Source organism: Cervus elaphus, chromosome 20 (assembly GCF_910594005.1).
Source record: "Cervus elaphus chromosome 20, mCerEla1.1, whole genome shotgun sequence".
In the NCBI taxonomy this organism is placed as follows: Eukaryota; Metazoa; Chordata; class Mammalia; order Artiodactyla; family Cervidae; genus Cervus; species Cervus elaphus.
The window spans coordinates 80726185-80742501 of record NC_057834.1 but is presented as its reverse complement, the minus strand read 5'-3'; the positions used below and the strand labels follow the sequence as shown (position 1 = coordinate 80742501).

Below are 16317 nucleotides of genomic sequence, written 5' to 3'. Positions count from 1 at the left end.
CATTAGGACTGACTCAAATGTGTTCCTTTTTATGACTGAGTAATATTCCATTCTGTATATGTACCACAACCTCTTTATCCATTCATCTGCCAATGGACATCTAGGTTGCTTCCATGTTCGAGCTATTGTAAATAGTGCTGCAATAAACAATAAGATACATGTGTCTTTTTCAATTTTGGTTTCCTCAGGGTATATGCCTAGGACTGGGATCTCTGGGTCATACGGTGGTTTTATTCCTAGTTTTAAAAGGAATATCCATACCATCTTCCACAGTGGCTGTATCAATTCACATTCCCACCAACAGTGCAAGAGGGTTCCCTTTTTTCCACACCCTCTCCAGCATTTATTGTTTGTAGACTTTTTGATGATGGCCATTCTAACCGGTGTGAGGGGATATCTCATTGTGGTTTTGATTTGCATGTCTCTAATAATGAGCAATGTTGAGCATCTTTTCATGTGTTTGTTAGCCATCTGTATGTCTTCTTTGGAGAAATGTCTATTTAGGTCTTTCCCCCACTTTTTGATTGGGTTGTTTGTTTTTCTGGCATTGAGTTGTATGAGTTCCTTATATATATTGGAAATTAATCCTTTGTTAGTTTTTTCATTTGCTATTATTTTCTCCCATTCTGAGGGTTGTCTTTTCACTTTGCTTATAGTTTCCTTTGCTGTGCAAAAGCTTTTAAGTTTAATCAGGTCCCACTTGTTTACTTTTGTTTTTATTTCCATTACTCTAGGAGGTGGGTCATAGAGGATCTTGCTTTGATTTATGTAATCGAGTGTTCTGCCTGTTTTCCTCTAAGAGTTTTATAGTTTCTGGTCTTAACATTTAGGTCTTTAATCCATTTTGTGTTTATCTTTGTGTATGGTGTTAGGAAGTGTTCTAACTTCATTCTTTTACATGTAACTGTCCAGTTTTCCCAGCACCATTTATTGAAGAGGCTGTCTTTGCCTCATTGTATATTCTTGCCTCCTTTGTTAAAAATAAGGTACCCATTGGTGCATGGATTTATTTTGGGGCTTTCTATCTTGTCCCATTGGTCTATACCTCTGTTTTTGTGCCAGTGCCATACTATCTTGATGACTGTAGGTTTGTACTGTAGTGTGAATTCAGGAAGGTTGATTCCTTGGCTTCATTTTTTATTTTTAAGATTACTTGGCTATTCAGGGCCCTTTGTGTTTCCATATGAATTGTGAAATTTTTTGTTCTAGTTCTGTGAAAAATGCCATTGGTAATTTGATAGGGATTGCATTGAATCTGTAGATCACATTTGATAGTATAGTCATTTTCACAATATCGATTCTTCCTACCCAGGAACATGGAATATCTCTCCATTTATGTTGTCTTTGATTTCTTTCATCTGTGTCTTATAATTTTCTGTGTACAGTTCTTTTGTCTCTTTAGGTAAGTTTATTCCTAGATATTTAATTCTTTTTGTTGCAATGGTGAATGGGATTGATTCCTTAATTTCTCTTTCTGATTTTTCATTGTGAATATATAGAAATGCAAGTGATTTCTGTGTATTGATTTTGTATCCTGAAACTTTGCTAAATTAATTGATTAGCTCTAGTAATTTTCTGATACTATCTTTAGGGTTTTCCATGTACAGTATCATGTCATCTGCAAACAGTGAGAGCTTTACTTCTTCTTTTCCAATCTGGATTCCTTTTACTTCTTTTTCTTTTCTGATTGCTGTAGCTAGAACTTCCAGAACTATGTTGAATAATAGTGGTGAAAGTGGACACCCTTGTCTTGTTCCTGATCTTAGGGGAATGCTTTCAGTCTTTCCCCATTGAGAATAACGTTTGCCAGAGGCTTATAATATATGGCCTTTACTATGTTGAGGTTTCCCTGGTGGCTTAGATGGTAAAGCATCTGCCTGCAATGTGGGAGACCTGGGTTTAATCCCTCAGTCAGAAAGATCCCCTGGAGAAGGAAATGGCAACCCACTCCAGTACTCTTGCCTGGAAAATCTCACGGATAGAGGAGCCTGGTAGGTTACAGTCCCTGGGGGTCACAAAGAGTTGGACACAACTGAGAGACTTCACTTTTCACTTCATGTTGAGGTAGATTCCTTCTATGCCTATTTTTTGAAGAGTTTTAATCATAAATGGGTGTTGAACTTTGTTAAAAGCTTTTTCTACATCTTTTGAGATTATCATATGGTTTTTATCTTTTAATTTGTTAATATGGTGTATCACATTGATTGATGTGCATATATTGAAGAATCCTTGCGTCTCTGGAATAAACCCAACTTGATCATGGTATATGAGCTTTTTGATGTGTTGCTGAATTCTATTTGTTCAAATTTTGTTGAGGACTTTTGCATCTATGTTCATCAGTGATACTGGCCTGTGATTTTCTTTTTTTGGGTTTTCTTTTTCTGGCTTTGGTATCAGGGTGATGGTGGCCTCATCGAATGATTTTGGAAGTGTTTCTTCCTCTGCAATTTTTTGAAAGAGTTTTAGAAGGATAGGCATTAGCTCTTCTCTAAATGTCTGACAGAATTCTCCTGTGAAGCCATCTGGTCCTGGGCTTTTGTTTTATGGGAGATTTTTGATCACAGCTTCAATTTCAGTGCTTGTAATTGGGTTGTTCATAATTTCTATTTCTTCTTGGCTCAGTCTTGGAAGATGGAACTTTTCTAAGAATCTGTTCATTTCTTCCAGGTTCTTGCCACATAGCTGTCTATAATAGTTTCTTATAATCCTTTGTATTTCTGCACTGTCTGTTGTAACCTCTCCTTTTTCATTTCTAATTTTGTTGATTTGATTCTTCTCTCTTTTTTTCTTGATGAGTCTGGCTAAAGGTTTGTCAATTTTGTTTATCTTCTCAAAGAACCAACTTTTAGTTTTATTAATCTTTACTATTGTTTCTTTCATTTCTTTTTCATTTATTTCTGCTTGGATATTTATGATTTCTTTCCTTCTACTAATTTTGGGGTTTTTTTTTGTTGTTCTTCTTCTTCTTTTTCCAGTTGTTTTAGGTGTAAAGTTAGGTTGTCTACTTGATGTTTTTCTTGCTTCTTGAAGTAGGATTGTATTGCTATAAACTTCCCTCTTAGAACTGCTTTTGCTGCATCCCATAGGTTTTGAGTTGTCATGTTTTCATTGTCATTTGTTTCTAAAATTTTTTTATTTCCCTTTTGATTTCTTCAGTAACCTGTCGATTATTTAGAAATGTGTTGTTTAATCTCCATGTGTTTGTGTTTCTTACAATTTTTTTTTTTTTGTAATTGATATCCAGTCTCAGCATTGTGGTTGGAGAAGATGCTTGATATGATTTCAATTTTCTTAAAGTTACTGAGGTTTGGTTTGTGACTCAAGATGTGGTCTATCCTGGAGAATGTTCCACATGCACTTGAGAAGAAGGTGTTTTCTTCTGGATTTGGATGGAATGTCCTGAAGATATCAATGAGATCCATCTCATCTAATGTGTCATTTTAGACTTGTGTTTCCTTATTAATTTTCTTTTTTGATGATCTGTCCATTGGTATGAGTGAGGTGTTAAAATCTCCTACTATTATTGTGTTACTGTCAATTTCTCCTTTTATGTCTGTTAGTGTTTGTCTTATGTATGAGGTGCTCCTACATTGGTTGCATAGATATTTACAATTGTTATGTCTTCTTCTTGGATTGATCCCTTGATTATTATGTAGTGTCCTTCCTTATCTCTTATAATCTTCTTTATTTTAAGGTTTATATTGTCTGATATGAGGATTGCTACTCCAGCTCTCTTTTGCTTCCTATTTGCATGGAATGTATTTTTACATCTTCTCACTTTCAATCTATATGTGTCTTTAGGTCTGAAGAGGGTTTCTAGTAGACATATATATGGGTCTTATTTTTGTATCCATGCAGCCAGTCTGTGTCTTTTGGTTGGAGCATTTAATCTGTTTACATTTAAAGCAATTATTGATATATATGTTCCTCTTGCCATTTTCTTAATTGTTTGGGGTTGATTTTGTAGATCTTTTTCTTCTCTTGTATTTCTTGACTATATAAGACTCTTTAACATTTTTTGTGAAGCTGGTTTGGTGGTACTGAATTCTCTTAACTTTTGCTTGTCTGAAAAGCTTTTTGTTTCTCCATCAATTTTGAAGGAGACCCTTGCTGGGTACAGTAATCTTGGCTGTAGATTTTTTCCTTTCAGTACTTTAACTATATCCTGCCATTCCCTTCTGGCCTGCAGAGTTTCTGTTGAAAGATCAGCTGTTAACCATATGGGGTTTCCCTTGTATGTTACTTGTTGCTTTTCCCTTGATGCTTTTAATATTATTTCTTTGTGTTTAGTCTTCATTAGTTTGATTAGTATGTGTCTTGGCATGTTTCTCCTTGGGTTTATCCTGTATGGGATTCTTTGTGCCTCTTGGACTTGATTGACTATTTCCTTTTCCATACTGGGGAAATTTCCAACTATAATCTCTTCAAAAAATTTTCTCAAACCCTTTCTTCTTCTCTTCTTCTTCTGGGACCCCTATGATTTGAATGTTGGTGCATGTGATAGTGTCCCAGAGGTCTCTGAGACTATCCTCAGTTATTATCATTCTTTTTACTTTATTCTGCTCTTCAGAAGTTATTTCCACCAATTTATCTTCCAGCTCACTGACCTGTTCTTCTGCTTCAGATATTCTGCTATTAATTCCTTCTAGAGTATTTTTAATTTCAGTAATTATGTTGTTTTCCTCTGCATGTTTATTCTTTAATTCTTCTAGGTCTTTGTTGATTGGTTCTTGCATTTTTTTCCATTTTGTTTTCAAGGATTTTTATCATTTTTACTATCATTAGTCTGAATTCTTTTTCAGGAAGTTTGCCTATTTCCTGTTCATTTATTTGGATTTCTGTGTTTCTAGTTTGTTTTTCATTTGTGTAGTATTTCTCTGCCTTTTCATTAATTTTTTTTAAACTTATTGTGTTTGAAGTCTCCTTTTCCTAGGCTTCAAGGTTGAATTCTTCCTTCCTTTTGGTTTCTGACCTCCTAAGTTTGGTCCAGTGGTTTGTGTAAACTTAGTATAGGGTGAGATTTGCGCTGAGTTGTTTTGTTTGTTTGTTTGTTTTTCCTCAGATGAGGCATCCTTCACAGGATGCTACTGGTGATTGGGTGATGCTGGATCTTGTAGTCAAGTGATTTCCTTTGTGTGAATTCCATTTGATACTCCCTAGGGTTAGTTCTCTGGTAGTCTAGGGTCTTGGAGTCAGTGCTCCCACTCTGAAGACTCAGGGCTTGATCTCTGGTCAGGAATGAAGATTCCACAAGTAATTTGTTATGGCATATGGTATGGCATATGGCATATGGTATTAAGTGAGATTAAAACAAATACCCCAAAATGAGAAACCAAAGAGGAACCCCAGACAAATGGCAGTTACAAAATCAGACAAATGATAATTAAAATAATGGAACATACACATATACATAGACACCTATAAGCAAAGTCAAAACAGTCCAACAAAAATAGAGTAGATTGACCTGATGAACAAAGGAAATAAAAAATTATATTTACCAGTTAAGAACAAAACTAACTAAAGCACAAATTGGAAAACAAAACTAAAGCAGAGTGCTAAGTGGGAAATAAAGCAATGAAAACAAAACTAACAAATATGATGAGAGGAAAGGAAAGAAAGAAAAGAAAGAATAGATATGAAAAGTTAAATAGAGGTAGATGAAGAAGATTTATATACATTAAAGATTGACTGCAAGGGGAAAAGAACAGTAGAAAGGCAAACAAAGGAATAAAAATATAATAGGTTTAAAAACTTAAAGTTAAAAAAAGAGAAAGGAGAAAAAAAAAGAAAAACTCCACAGAACTGCAAAAGATAAACATAGAGGCATATGTTTATAGCAATAATAAAAAATGTGACTGAAAAAAAAAACTTCAAAAGCTTAACTAGATTTCATAGTGCCAATAAAACTGACAACTACAACAGTTCAGTTCAGTTCAGTTCAGTCGCTCAGGCGTGTCGGACTCTTTGTAACCCCATCAGTCACAGCACGCCAGGCCTCCTTGTCCATCACCAACTCCAGGAGTTTACTCAAACTCATGTCCATTGAGTCAGTGATGCCATCCAGCCATCTCATCCTCTGTCGTCCCCTTCTCCTCCTGCCCCCAATCCCTCCCAGCATCAAAGTCTTTTCCAATGAGTCAACTCTTCGCATGAGGTGGCCAAAGTATTGGAGTTTCAGCCTCAGCATCAGTCCTTCCAATGAACACCTAGGACCAATATCCTTTAGGATAGACTGGTTGGATCTCCTTGCAGTCCAAGGGACTCTCAAGAGTCTTCTCCAACACCACAGTTCAAAAGCATTAATTTTTCGGTGCTCAGCTTTCTTCACAGTCCAACTCTCACATTCATACATGACCACTGGAAAAACTATAGCCTTGACTAGACAGACGGACCTTTGTTGGCAAAGTAATGTCTCTGCTTTTTAATATGCTATCAAGGTTGGTCATAACTTTCCTTCCAAGGAGTAAGCGTCTTTTAATTTCATGGCTGCAATCACCATCTGCACTGATTTTGGAGCCCAGAAAAATAAAGTTTGACACTGCTTCCACTGTTTCCCCATCTATTTCCCATGAGGTGATGGGACCAGATGCCATGATCTTAGTTTTCTGAATGTTAAGCTTTAAGCCAACTTTTTCACTTTCCTCTTTCACTTTCATCAAGAGGCTTTTTAGTTCCTCTTCACTTTCTGCCATAAGGGTGGTGTCACCTGCATATCTGAGGTGATTGATATTTCTCCCAGCAATCTTGATTCCAGCTTGTGCTTCCTCCAGCCCAGTGTTTCTCATGATGTACTCTGCATATAAGTTAAATAAGCAGGGTGACAATATACAGCCTTGATGTACTCCTTTCCCTATTTGGAACCAGTCTGTTGTTCCATGTCCAGTTCTAACTGTTGCTTCCTGACCGGCATATTGGTTTCTCAAGAGGTGGGTCAGGTGGTCTGGTATTCCCATCTCTTTCAGAATTTTCCACAGTTTATTGTGATCCACACAGTTGAAGGCTTTGGCATAGTCAATAAAGCAGAAATAGATGTTTTTCTGGAACTCTCTTGCTTTTTCGATGATCCAGCGGATGTTGGCAATTTGATCTCTGGTTCCTCGGCCTTTTCTAAAACCAGCTTGAACATCTGGAAGTTCACAGTTCACGTATTGCTGAAGCCTGGCTTGGAGAATTTTAAGCATTACTTTGCTGGCATGTGAGATGAGTGCAACTGTGAGGTAGTTTGAGCATTCTTTGGCATTGCCTTTCTTAGGGATTGTAATGAAAGCGGACCTTTTCCAGTCCTGTGGCCACTGCTGAGTTTTCCAAATTTGCTGGCATATTGAGTACAGCACTTTCACAGCATCATCTTTCAGTATTTGAAATAGCTCAACTGGAATTCCATCACCTCCACTAGCTTTGTTCATAGTGATGCTTTCTAAGGCCCACTTGACTTCACATTCCAGGATGTCTGGCTCTAGGTGAGTGATCACACCATCGTGATTATCTGGGTCATGAAGATCTTTCTTGTACAGTTCTTCTGTGTATTCTTGCCACCTCTTCTTAATATCTTCTGCTTCTGTTAGGTCCATACTATTTCTGTCCTTTATCTAACCCATCTTTGCATGAAATATTCCCTTGGTATCTCTAAGTTTCTTGAAGCGGTCTCTAGTCTTTCCCATTCTGTTGTTTTCCTCTATTTCTTTGCATTGATTGCTGAGGAAGGCTTTCTTATCTCTCCTTGCTGTTCTCTGGAACTCTGCATTTAAATGGGTATATCCTTCCTTTTCTCCTTTGCTTTTCACTTCTCTTCTTTTCACACTTATTTGTAAGGCCTCCTCAGACAACCATTTTGCCTTTTTGCATTTCTTTTTCATGGGGATGGTCTTGATCCCTGTCTCCTGTACAATATCATGAACCTCCATCCATAGTTCATCAGGCACTCTGTCTGTCAGATCTAGTCCCTTAAATCTATTTCTCACTTCCACTGTATAATCATAAGGGATTTGATTTAGGTCATATCTGAATGGTCTAGTGATTTTCCCTCCTTTCTTCAATTTAAGTCTGAATTTGGCAATAAGGAGTTCATGATCTGAGCCACAGTCAGCTCCTGGTCTTGTTTTTGCTGACTGTGTAGAGCTTCTCCATCTTTGGCTGCAAAGAATATAATCAATATGATTTCAGTGTTGACCATCTGGTGATGTCCATGTGTAGAGTCTTCTCTTGTGTTGTTGGAAGAGGGTATTTGTTATGACCAGTGCATTCTCTTGGCAGAACTCTATTAGCCTTTGCCCTGCTTCATTCTGTACTCCAAGGCCACATTTGCCTGTTACTCCAGGTGTTTCTTGACTTCCTACTTTTGCATTCCAGTCCCCTATAATGAAAAGGACGTCTTTTTTGGATGTTAGTTCTATAACGTCTTGTAGGTCTTCATACAACCGTTCAACTTCAGCTTCTTCAGCGTTACTGGTCAGGGCATAGGCTTAGATTACCATGATATTGAATGGTTTGCCTTGGAAATGAACAGAGATCATTCTGTTGTTTTTGAGATTGCATCCAAGTAATGCATTTCAGACTCTCTTGTTGACTATGATGGCTACTCCATTTCTTCTAAAGGTTTCCTGCCCACAGTAGTAGATATAATGGTCATCTGAGTTAAATTCACCCATTCCAGTCCATTTTAGTTTGCTGATTCCTAGAATGTCAACATTCACTCTTGCCATCTCCTGTTTGACCACTTCCAATTTGCCTTGATTCATGGACCTAAGATTCCAGGTTCAACAGAGAAGAAACAGAGAAAAAAGGACAGAAAAAAAAAATCCAAAAGAATCTACAGAACAAGTCGAAACATAAGAATAATAATGTTTTTCTTGAGTCACTGCTGTCTGAGTCCTTTTCCCTTGCTGGGAGTCACAGTCCACCTCACATCCCCAGGGTGCCCTCCAACACTGTGCTCATCTCTGGACCTGCTGTGGGGGCCGCTCAGACTCTAACCTGGTCCTACACCTGTGTGTTCTTGCCTCCAACGTCCACAGCTATCAGAACTAGTGTGTTTTCTTTTATGGGAGCTCTCAATGTCCTTTTATATATTCCATAGACACGGAGTCTGCCTAGTTGATCGTGTGGATTTCATCTGCAGCTTGTACAGCTGGTGGGAAGGGTTTGGGTCTTCTTCCTTAGCCACACTGCCCCTGGGTTTCAATGTGATTCTATTTCCACCTCTGCATGTGGGTCGTCCACTGGGGTTTGCTCCTGAGACTGCCCTGGAGGACTTGGGTTTGCCCCTGTGAGGGCCAGGTGTGGAGGTGATGCAGCTGCTTGGGTCACAGGGGTTCTGGCAGCACCAGGTACTCAGGGGAGTTGGCAGCTAGAGGGGCAGGAAATATAGTGCTCTAGAAGGGTATGGCAAACAGTATTGGCCAATATGCTCCAGTATTCTTGCCTGGAGAGCCCCTCTCTGACAGAGAAGCCTGGCAGGCCACAGTCTACAGGGTCACAAAGAGTTGGACATGACCAAAGCAACCCTGCGTGCATAGATGCAAGACTTCTTTTGCCTGTGGCAGCTCTGCCCCAGTGAGAGTTGAGCGTGAAGGTGGCACAGCTGCTTGGCTTGCAGGGACCCTGACGGCACCAAGTGTGCAGGGACACGGACAGCCTCTGCCGTAGGAGTTATGGCCCTACCGGAGTCTTTTTTCGAGCCTCTTGTAGCTGGTGATCAGAAGGCCTCTTTGGCCAGTCTTTCTCCATAGCTCTGCCCATTCAGGCACTTAGAAGGCTCCCTTGCCTGGGGTCCTTCTCTGTTGTTTGGAGCATCAGGCACATAGAGGGGCCCCCTGGCTGGGGTCCTATTCTGTAGTTCAGTGCATCAGGCGTTTGATGGGCCTGCCTTTCTATTGTTCAGCTGCCGATGCTGGCATATGGGAAGAGAGACACTATGGTGATGGCTCCACTCCTCACGTGTGACTCAGCAGTATCGCCTTGCTTCCATGGCTGCCCAGCTTTCCTCCACAGGCATTTCCCACCACAGTCTCCTCCTTCACATCCCCTCCATCCGTCTCTCTGCAGTCTACAGCAGCCCTTGCCCTGATTGCTCCCCAATCCCTAAACTCCGGCTCCCAGCCGATGTGCCTTCCAGGGGACCCGAGTCCCTGTCCAGGGTATGTATGGCTGCAGCAAGGACTGTCTGATTCTCAGTCCATTTAGGCTGCCACAGGTCAGCTGTTTCACTCTCAGCCTTAAATGCTTCTCCTCTGACCCAGACAATTGCCCCGATGTGGGGATCAGACCCCTGCTTCAGTTCCCCCACCTGCCGAGGGCAGGTCCAGTCCTACTAACACTCTTGCTTTTTCCCTCTAGTTCCTTCATCCTACTGAGTTTTCTGTGGTTCTATATATTCTTTTCTGCTGGTCAGGTACTCCTATCCACCCTCAGCTGGTGTTCTGCATGCACTTCTGTGTCTGATGGTGCATTCCTGACTTATCCGTGGAGAGAGATGTACTCCACGTCCACCTACTCCTCTACCTTCTTGTTCTCCCCCACTGAAGATGCAAATTATATTAATAAAACATACAGCTAGGAAATAGTTTTTGCTATGTCATTGCTTACAAATAATAGTCAGCATACACCTGACTGTTGCTTATTAGACAGGTTATACAGGCCATTCTTAGCACATTCATGTATATGGGGGTTAAGAGATGGGTACTTGTGTAGAAGAAGATTTAGTGATCTTTAAAACTGAGTTCAAACAGTTATTCTTCTCAGAAATGGGAAAGAATTAAGAATGAGGAAGAGAGAGAAAGTATGGCCACAAAATACTTCTGGACAACCTCACCAAAAGCAAAATAATAAACCTTGTGCTACTCTATCAGCCTGAGCTATACTGCCTGAAGGACGAGAAGGCAGAGGGGAGAGACAGAATGAAAGCAGGTGGATAGAACAATGTGTCCTTAAAATATGGCTTAAATCAGATTCAGGGATAATGGGGAGAGAGGAGCCAAAATCAAACCAAGGCTTTAAGTCCAAATGACTAGGTAGAAATGTAATACTGTTAGCTGAGATAGGATAGAAGATAACTTAGGATGGGCTAAGAGTTTATTTTAGTATACATTATAGTTGGGGACTGGTGAGATACATAGGTTAAAGTTATCAGCAGGCATCTAATAAAGAAGTTGAGGTGAAGAGAGAGATCTGGGAGCTCTTTGAGAATTATTTATGAGAGAGAGGAGGCATAGGGAGAATGAGCAAGGACAGAATGGTGGAGACCACTCACATTCAGAGACACAAGGAAAAAGATGATCAGTAAAATATGAGTGGTCAGAAAAAAGCAGATCAGTGGTTGCGTAAGGCTGGGAGGGATGGGTGATTGGAGAGGGTGGCTAAGGAATGTAGAGTTTCTTTTCAGAGGTGATGAAAATGTTTTAAAATTGATTGTGGTGATTTTGCACAATTCAGTGTATATTGAATATAAAAAGCCATTGAATTGTACACTTTGAATGAGTGAATTGCATATCCATAACGTTGTCAAATTTTTAAAAATATATTATTGGTCAGAAAGAGAGAAACTAAACCAAGGTGGTGAGGTGGTAGAATCAAGAGGAGGGCATAGTCAACTGTGCCATGTGCTAGAAGAAAGATAATGCAATGATATGAACCCCAGGATAGTATGTTAAGAGAATGAAGTCAGATTTTAAGATACTAAGTAATGAGCGGAATAATGAAAAATTAAAATTAAGAAATACTTTATACTGACTTTTTAGATGGTTGTGGAGTGAAGGAGAAAGATAGGATAACAATGATATTCCATCATATTTACATTCCACTTTAGGGCAACCATATACTGCCACCTACATTATCCTTTTTGATGATATCTCAAGGAGATAGTCTTATAGGTAGATAAGTGGGGGAGATGCATCAGAGAGGAATAACTGGAAATACAGATAGAAAGTGAAGAAATGGATGGAGTTAGTTTTCTGTGGCAGTGAAAGAGAGAAGAATGAAGTGTTGGGAAAGGGTAGGTATTTTTTTAATGAATTCTATTTCATTTTAATTTAATTATATCCCCATCCATACAGGTCACAAAACTAAATACCTAGGAGTCATCAAAGACTTTTTCTTTATTTCTGATCTCTTATGTTCAATGACTGTGCTGTGCTTAGTCACTCGGTTGTGTCTGACTCATGTCCTCCTCCAGGAGATCTTCCCAACCCAGGGATCGAACCCAGGTCTCCTGCACTGCAGGTGGATTCTTTGCCAGTTGAGCCACTAGGGAAGCCCAAGAATACTGGAGTGGCTAGCCTATCCCTTCTCCAGGGCACCTTCCTGACCCAGGAATCAAACCGGGGTCTCCTGCAGTGCAGGCAGATTCGTTACTAGCTGAGCTACCAGGGAAGCCCCTAACTGGATTATAGTTGCTTTCAAATGTTGTGTTACTTTCTTCTATACAGCCAAGTGAATAGTCACATGTATATGTATATCCTCTCTTCCTTGGATTTCCTTCCCAATGAGGTCACTACAGAGCATTGAGTAGAGTTCCCCGTGCTAAACAGTACATTCTCATTAGTTATGGTGGCTCAGACAGTAAATAATCTGCCTGCCATGTGGGAGACCTGGGTTTGATCCCTGGCTCAGGATGATTCCACTGGAGAAGGCAATGGTCACCTACTCCAGCATTCTTGCCGGGAAATCCCGTGGACAGAGGAGCCTGGTGGGCTACAGTCCATGGGGTCACAAAGAGTTGGATATGACTGAGTGACTAACATTTTATACATAGTATAAAATATAACACTTTATACATATACACGTACATAGGGTATATATGCCAATCCCAATCTCCTAATCTCACCCCCCTCACCCCCTTGGAGGACACCTTTAATTTTTAAAAGAAAGAAGATAAAGTGAGGTAAAAATAAGGGAGATTCATGACTCAAGACCTGAAAATAATCAAGGTAACCTTGAATTGAGGGCCCAGCTGATAAGAGAAATGTGAAACGAGTAGGGAAATGATGATGATGTTGGCATAAAGGCAAAACATGACTCTCTACTAAGTCACTAGCTCTGCAGATCTCTTATATAATACAATAGTCCTCCCACTAATGCAGTGGTGAGTGGATATTGAAAGTACTGGAACCAACAGCAAAAACAGTCTTAAAACGACCTGGCAAAAGCATTAGGAGAAGCTCATCCACTATAAATTCAATTCACAAGTCTGCTTTCGGCTCCCACACCCAGTCCACTCTACAGGAAGCAAAATGTTAAGTAAATTGTTAGAATAATGCATTCCCATAGGACATGACATCCTAAAGTTTTTCAAACAACAGAAATGTCACCTTCAACCACCCTCTTTAGAGGCTCTGCTTTTTCTAAGATAATACTCAAGTGTTTATAACTTTCTTCATTAAAAGGTACATATACTAAGAAATAAATTCAAGTTTTTACTCTATGAGCCAGCATTCTGGGAGAGGAAAGTATGATAGGCTTTCTTTCTTGGCTACAAAGTTCACGTGACATGTCCACTCAGGCCCTGTGGTATCTTAGCCAGACATCCAGAGATTCTAGCATTTTGGTTCTTTGAACCAACTCTACCACTAAAATGCTAACTATTCTATTACCTCTTATAGGTAATTTCATTAGAAATTCAATTCAACCAATCATATTACCTCATCTTCCTGGTTGTCATGGTTTGAGGAGGAGTATGTGACTTAAGTTGATCCCGTGCAAATCATGCTTGAAATTGTTTTCAGATTGGAAACCAAAAAGGAAGAAGCCTACTTTCTTTGCTGATAGAAGAGCTGCTTAGATGAGAAGAGATCGAGGTTGCTAGGAGCCATCTTCCCCATGGCATGGAGAACGCCATCTGCAAAGAATACCAGACAAACTGGTTAGAAATAGAGAGGGAATCCTGAAAGTGTTCCTGCCACAGAATCCAGACATCACCAGAACCAGTTCCCTACATCCTGTGTTTGGGTTATACCAGCCTTTTGGAAGGGCAAGTTAGGATTCAGTCATTGGCAAACCAAAGTGGTCCAACTTGTGCCAAGGATATCTTATACTTACAGTGTGTTCAATAAATACACAGATTACCTGGTTGCTTTGATGTCAGTGTTCTTTCCGTCCTTCTTGCTTCTGCACTTTCTTTGTGTCCTACGACTTCATTCTCAATTTTGATCAAAAGCAAGCCTCCAATTTCCTAGTAATAACTGGGTACCATAGCCCCCAACCTTGACCAAAGTCATTTAATATGTCTGTGTTTCAGTTTCTTAATTTGTAAAGTATGGTAAATAATAACAGCAGCTACTTGTTTAGCCATCTACCATATTCCAGGTACTGGCCTAATGCTTAACATATATTATTCTAATTTTTACAGCAATTTTCTAACACATTCATAATGATCCCCATTTTATATAGATGAGGATGCTGGGATGCAATGAGTTTAAATAAGGTAACCAAGGTCATATAGTTTGAGAGACATGATTCTGGTTCACACCCAGGTTTGTCTGAGCCTGTGCTCTTTCCAGTGTCCCATGATGTCCTGCTTATTTGAAAAGTTGTGTGCGTAATAAGATAATGCAGGTAAAGTTGAAAATGGTAAAAAAATCATTCTCCAATTGACAACAAAAAAGTGGAAGTGGACCTAAATATTAACAAGGAAGATTTAGGTTAAGGAGAACATTCTAACTACCTCAATTATGGCATAGAAAGAGTAATTGAAAAAGTGCTGAATCTCATATATATGAGAAATTTTATGAAGAGAGAAAGTGCAGCCAAGATTCTGTTCCATGTCTAAAGCCTCAATAAAACTCAGAAGGATATAAGTCCTTTGCTAAGCATGGGAGAACTGAAGTTCTCATTTTTGCCATTGAACCATTAATACCTAAGATCTGGCGTTTCCTTCATGGTCCTGGTAATGCAGTATGCTTATAAGATATGAAGATTTTTACTTACAGATCCAAATGACAATATCAGCAGTGTTTGAAAGGAACAAACATATATTAATGCTGTATATGTATCATTTAAATATATACAAATCCTATTTTGGTAAAATTTAACTAAAAGAAGGAAAAGACTCAGTCTATGCATTGAATGACATTTTGTAGTAAAACTCTGTTGCTCTTCAGGCTATAATGACTATTCCAAACAATTTCAAGGAAACCACATTATAAATACCTATTTTATGTCCATTTTCTTCATTAGCTGTGAGTACTTTGGGAACAGAAATTGTGTCCCACTCATCTTTTTATCTCTAGAATCTAACATAGCTGAAATATGGCATAGGTTACATTATCATTTTCATACGTCCTGGGAACTTTAGTTTACATAGACTTCTTTCATTAAAAGACATGTTAAAAATTGTATTTTATTACCATGTTGGTATAAAGGTAAGTATATTAGTATTACATATTTTAATATTTTTTAACCTAAAAGTTAATTTTTCTTTTGGTTTTAAAAGAAATGAAAACATTTGCACAGCTCCCTAAAAGTACTGTGGCCTCCAGGCACTATGCCTATCTTGCCTGTGGACTACTCAGTCCTGATATGTGTTAAATATAATTTTGTTAAATTAATGAAATGAATAAATAATTTTAAATTAACACCTACCTGATAGTACTGATTCTTAGAGCTTCTATAATGGAGTAACGCTCAGCTTAAAATAGTTTTCAAAACAACTAATTAATAAAATCATCACATAGTACTAACATTCATTTAATCTGAAGCCAACTATTGAAATGTACTACTGCAAACAAAATTAAAACCCAAGAGCAGTGCAGAAGAAGCCTGTCAAAGTGGCAAAATAAATATTTTAAAATAATAACAGAGGTTGCTGTAATTCTGAACAAATAGAGCCGACCTCTTAAACAGTGAAAAGTAAATAGTTTCTTTTTAAAATTCTGACATTCCAGGAGAGTCAGTTCATAAGGTGGATACTTTAAAAAATGTGGGCTTATACTTGGAGCCGCAAAGTTATTGACTATAATTTAGTTAAACGTGTGCCCAGAACTCTGGCCCTGCTGCCTTTCACAACATTGCTTTTGGAACTCAGCACTTCTCCACTGTTGTTTCCAGAGACATCTTTTTTATATAGAAAATTGATTGATGAAATCTTAGGCATGAATAAATGCTAATGTATATAATAAATTAAAATGTTGTCATTGTATAAGAAAGGTTTATTGGCTAACTGCGCTATTTCTTCTAGTAATTCAAAGCCGTGTTTAATTTACGGAATGAAATGGGGAAATCAATTATTCAGTTCATAGTATGGCAAAACTGGTTTTCAAAATTATGTTTTGGGAGGCAACCAGGCTGATTTCTCCACAACTTAAAATGTAGGGTCAAATCTGAACA

The 16317-nt window shown here is 38.8% G+C and overlaps 1 long non-coding RNA gene across 11 annotated transcripts in view; it reads right to left on the bottom strand.

Annotated features, from left to right (window-relative positions):
* Positions 1 to 16317, bottom strand: part of LOC122677811 — a 118571-nt gene that overhangs the window by 25619 nt on the left and 76635 nt on the right. For all 11 annotated transcript variants that reach the window (XR_006335931.1, XR_006335926.1, XR_006335930.1 and 8 more), the window contains one exon: positions 13635 to 13831. This is a non-coding gene — a long non-coding RNA (uncharacterized LOC122677811). The remainder of the gene's footprint in view (positions 1 to 13634; positions 13832 to 16317) is intronic.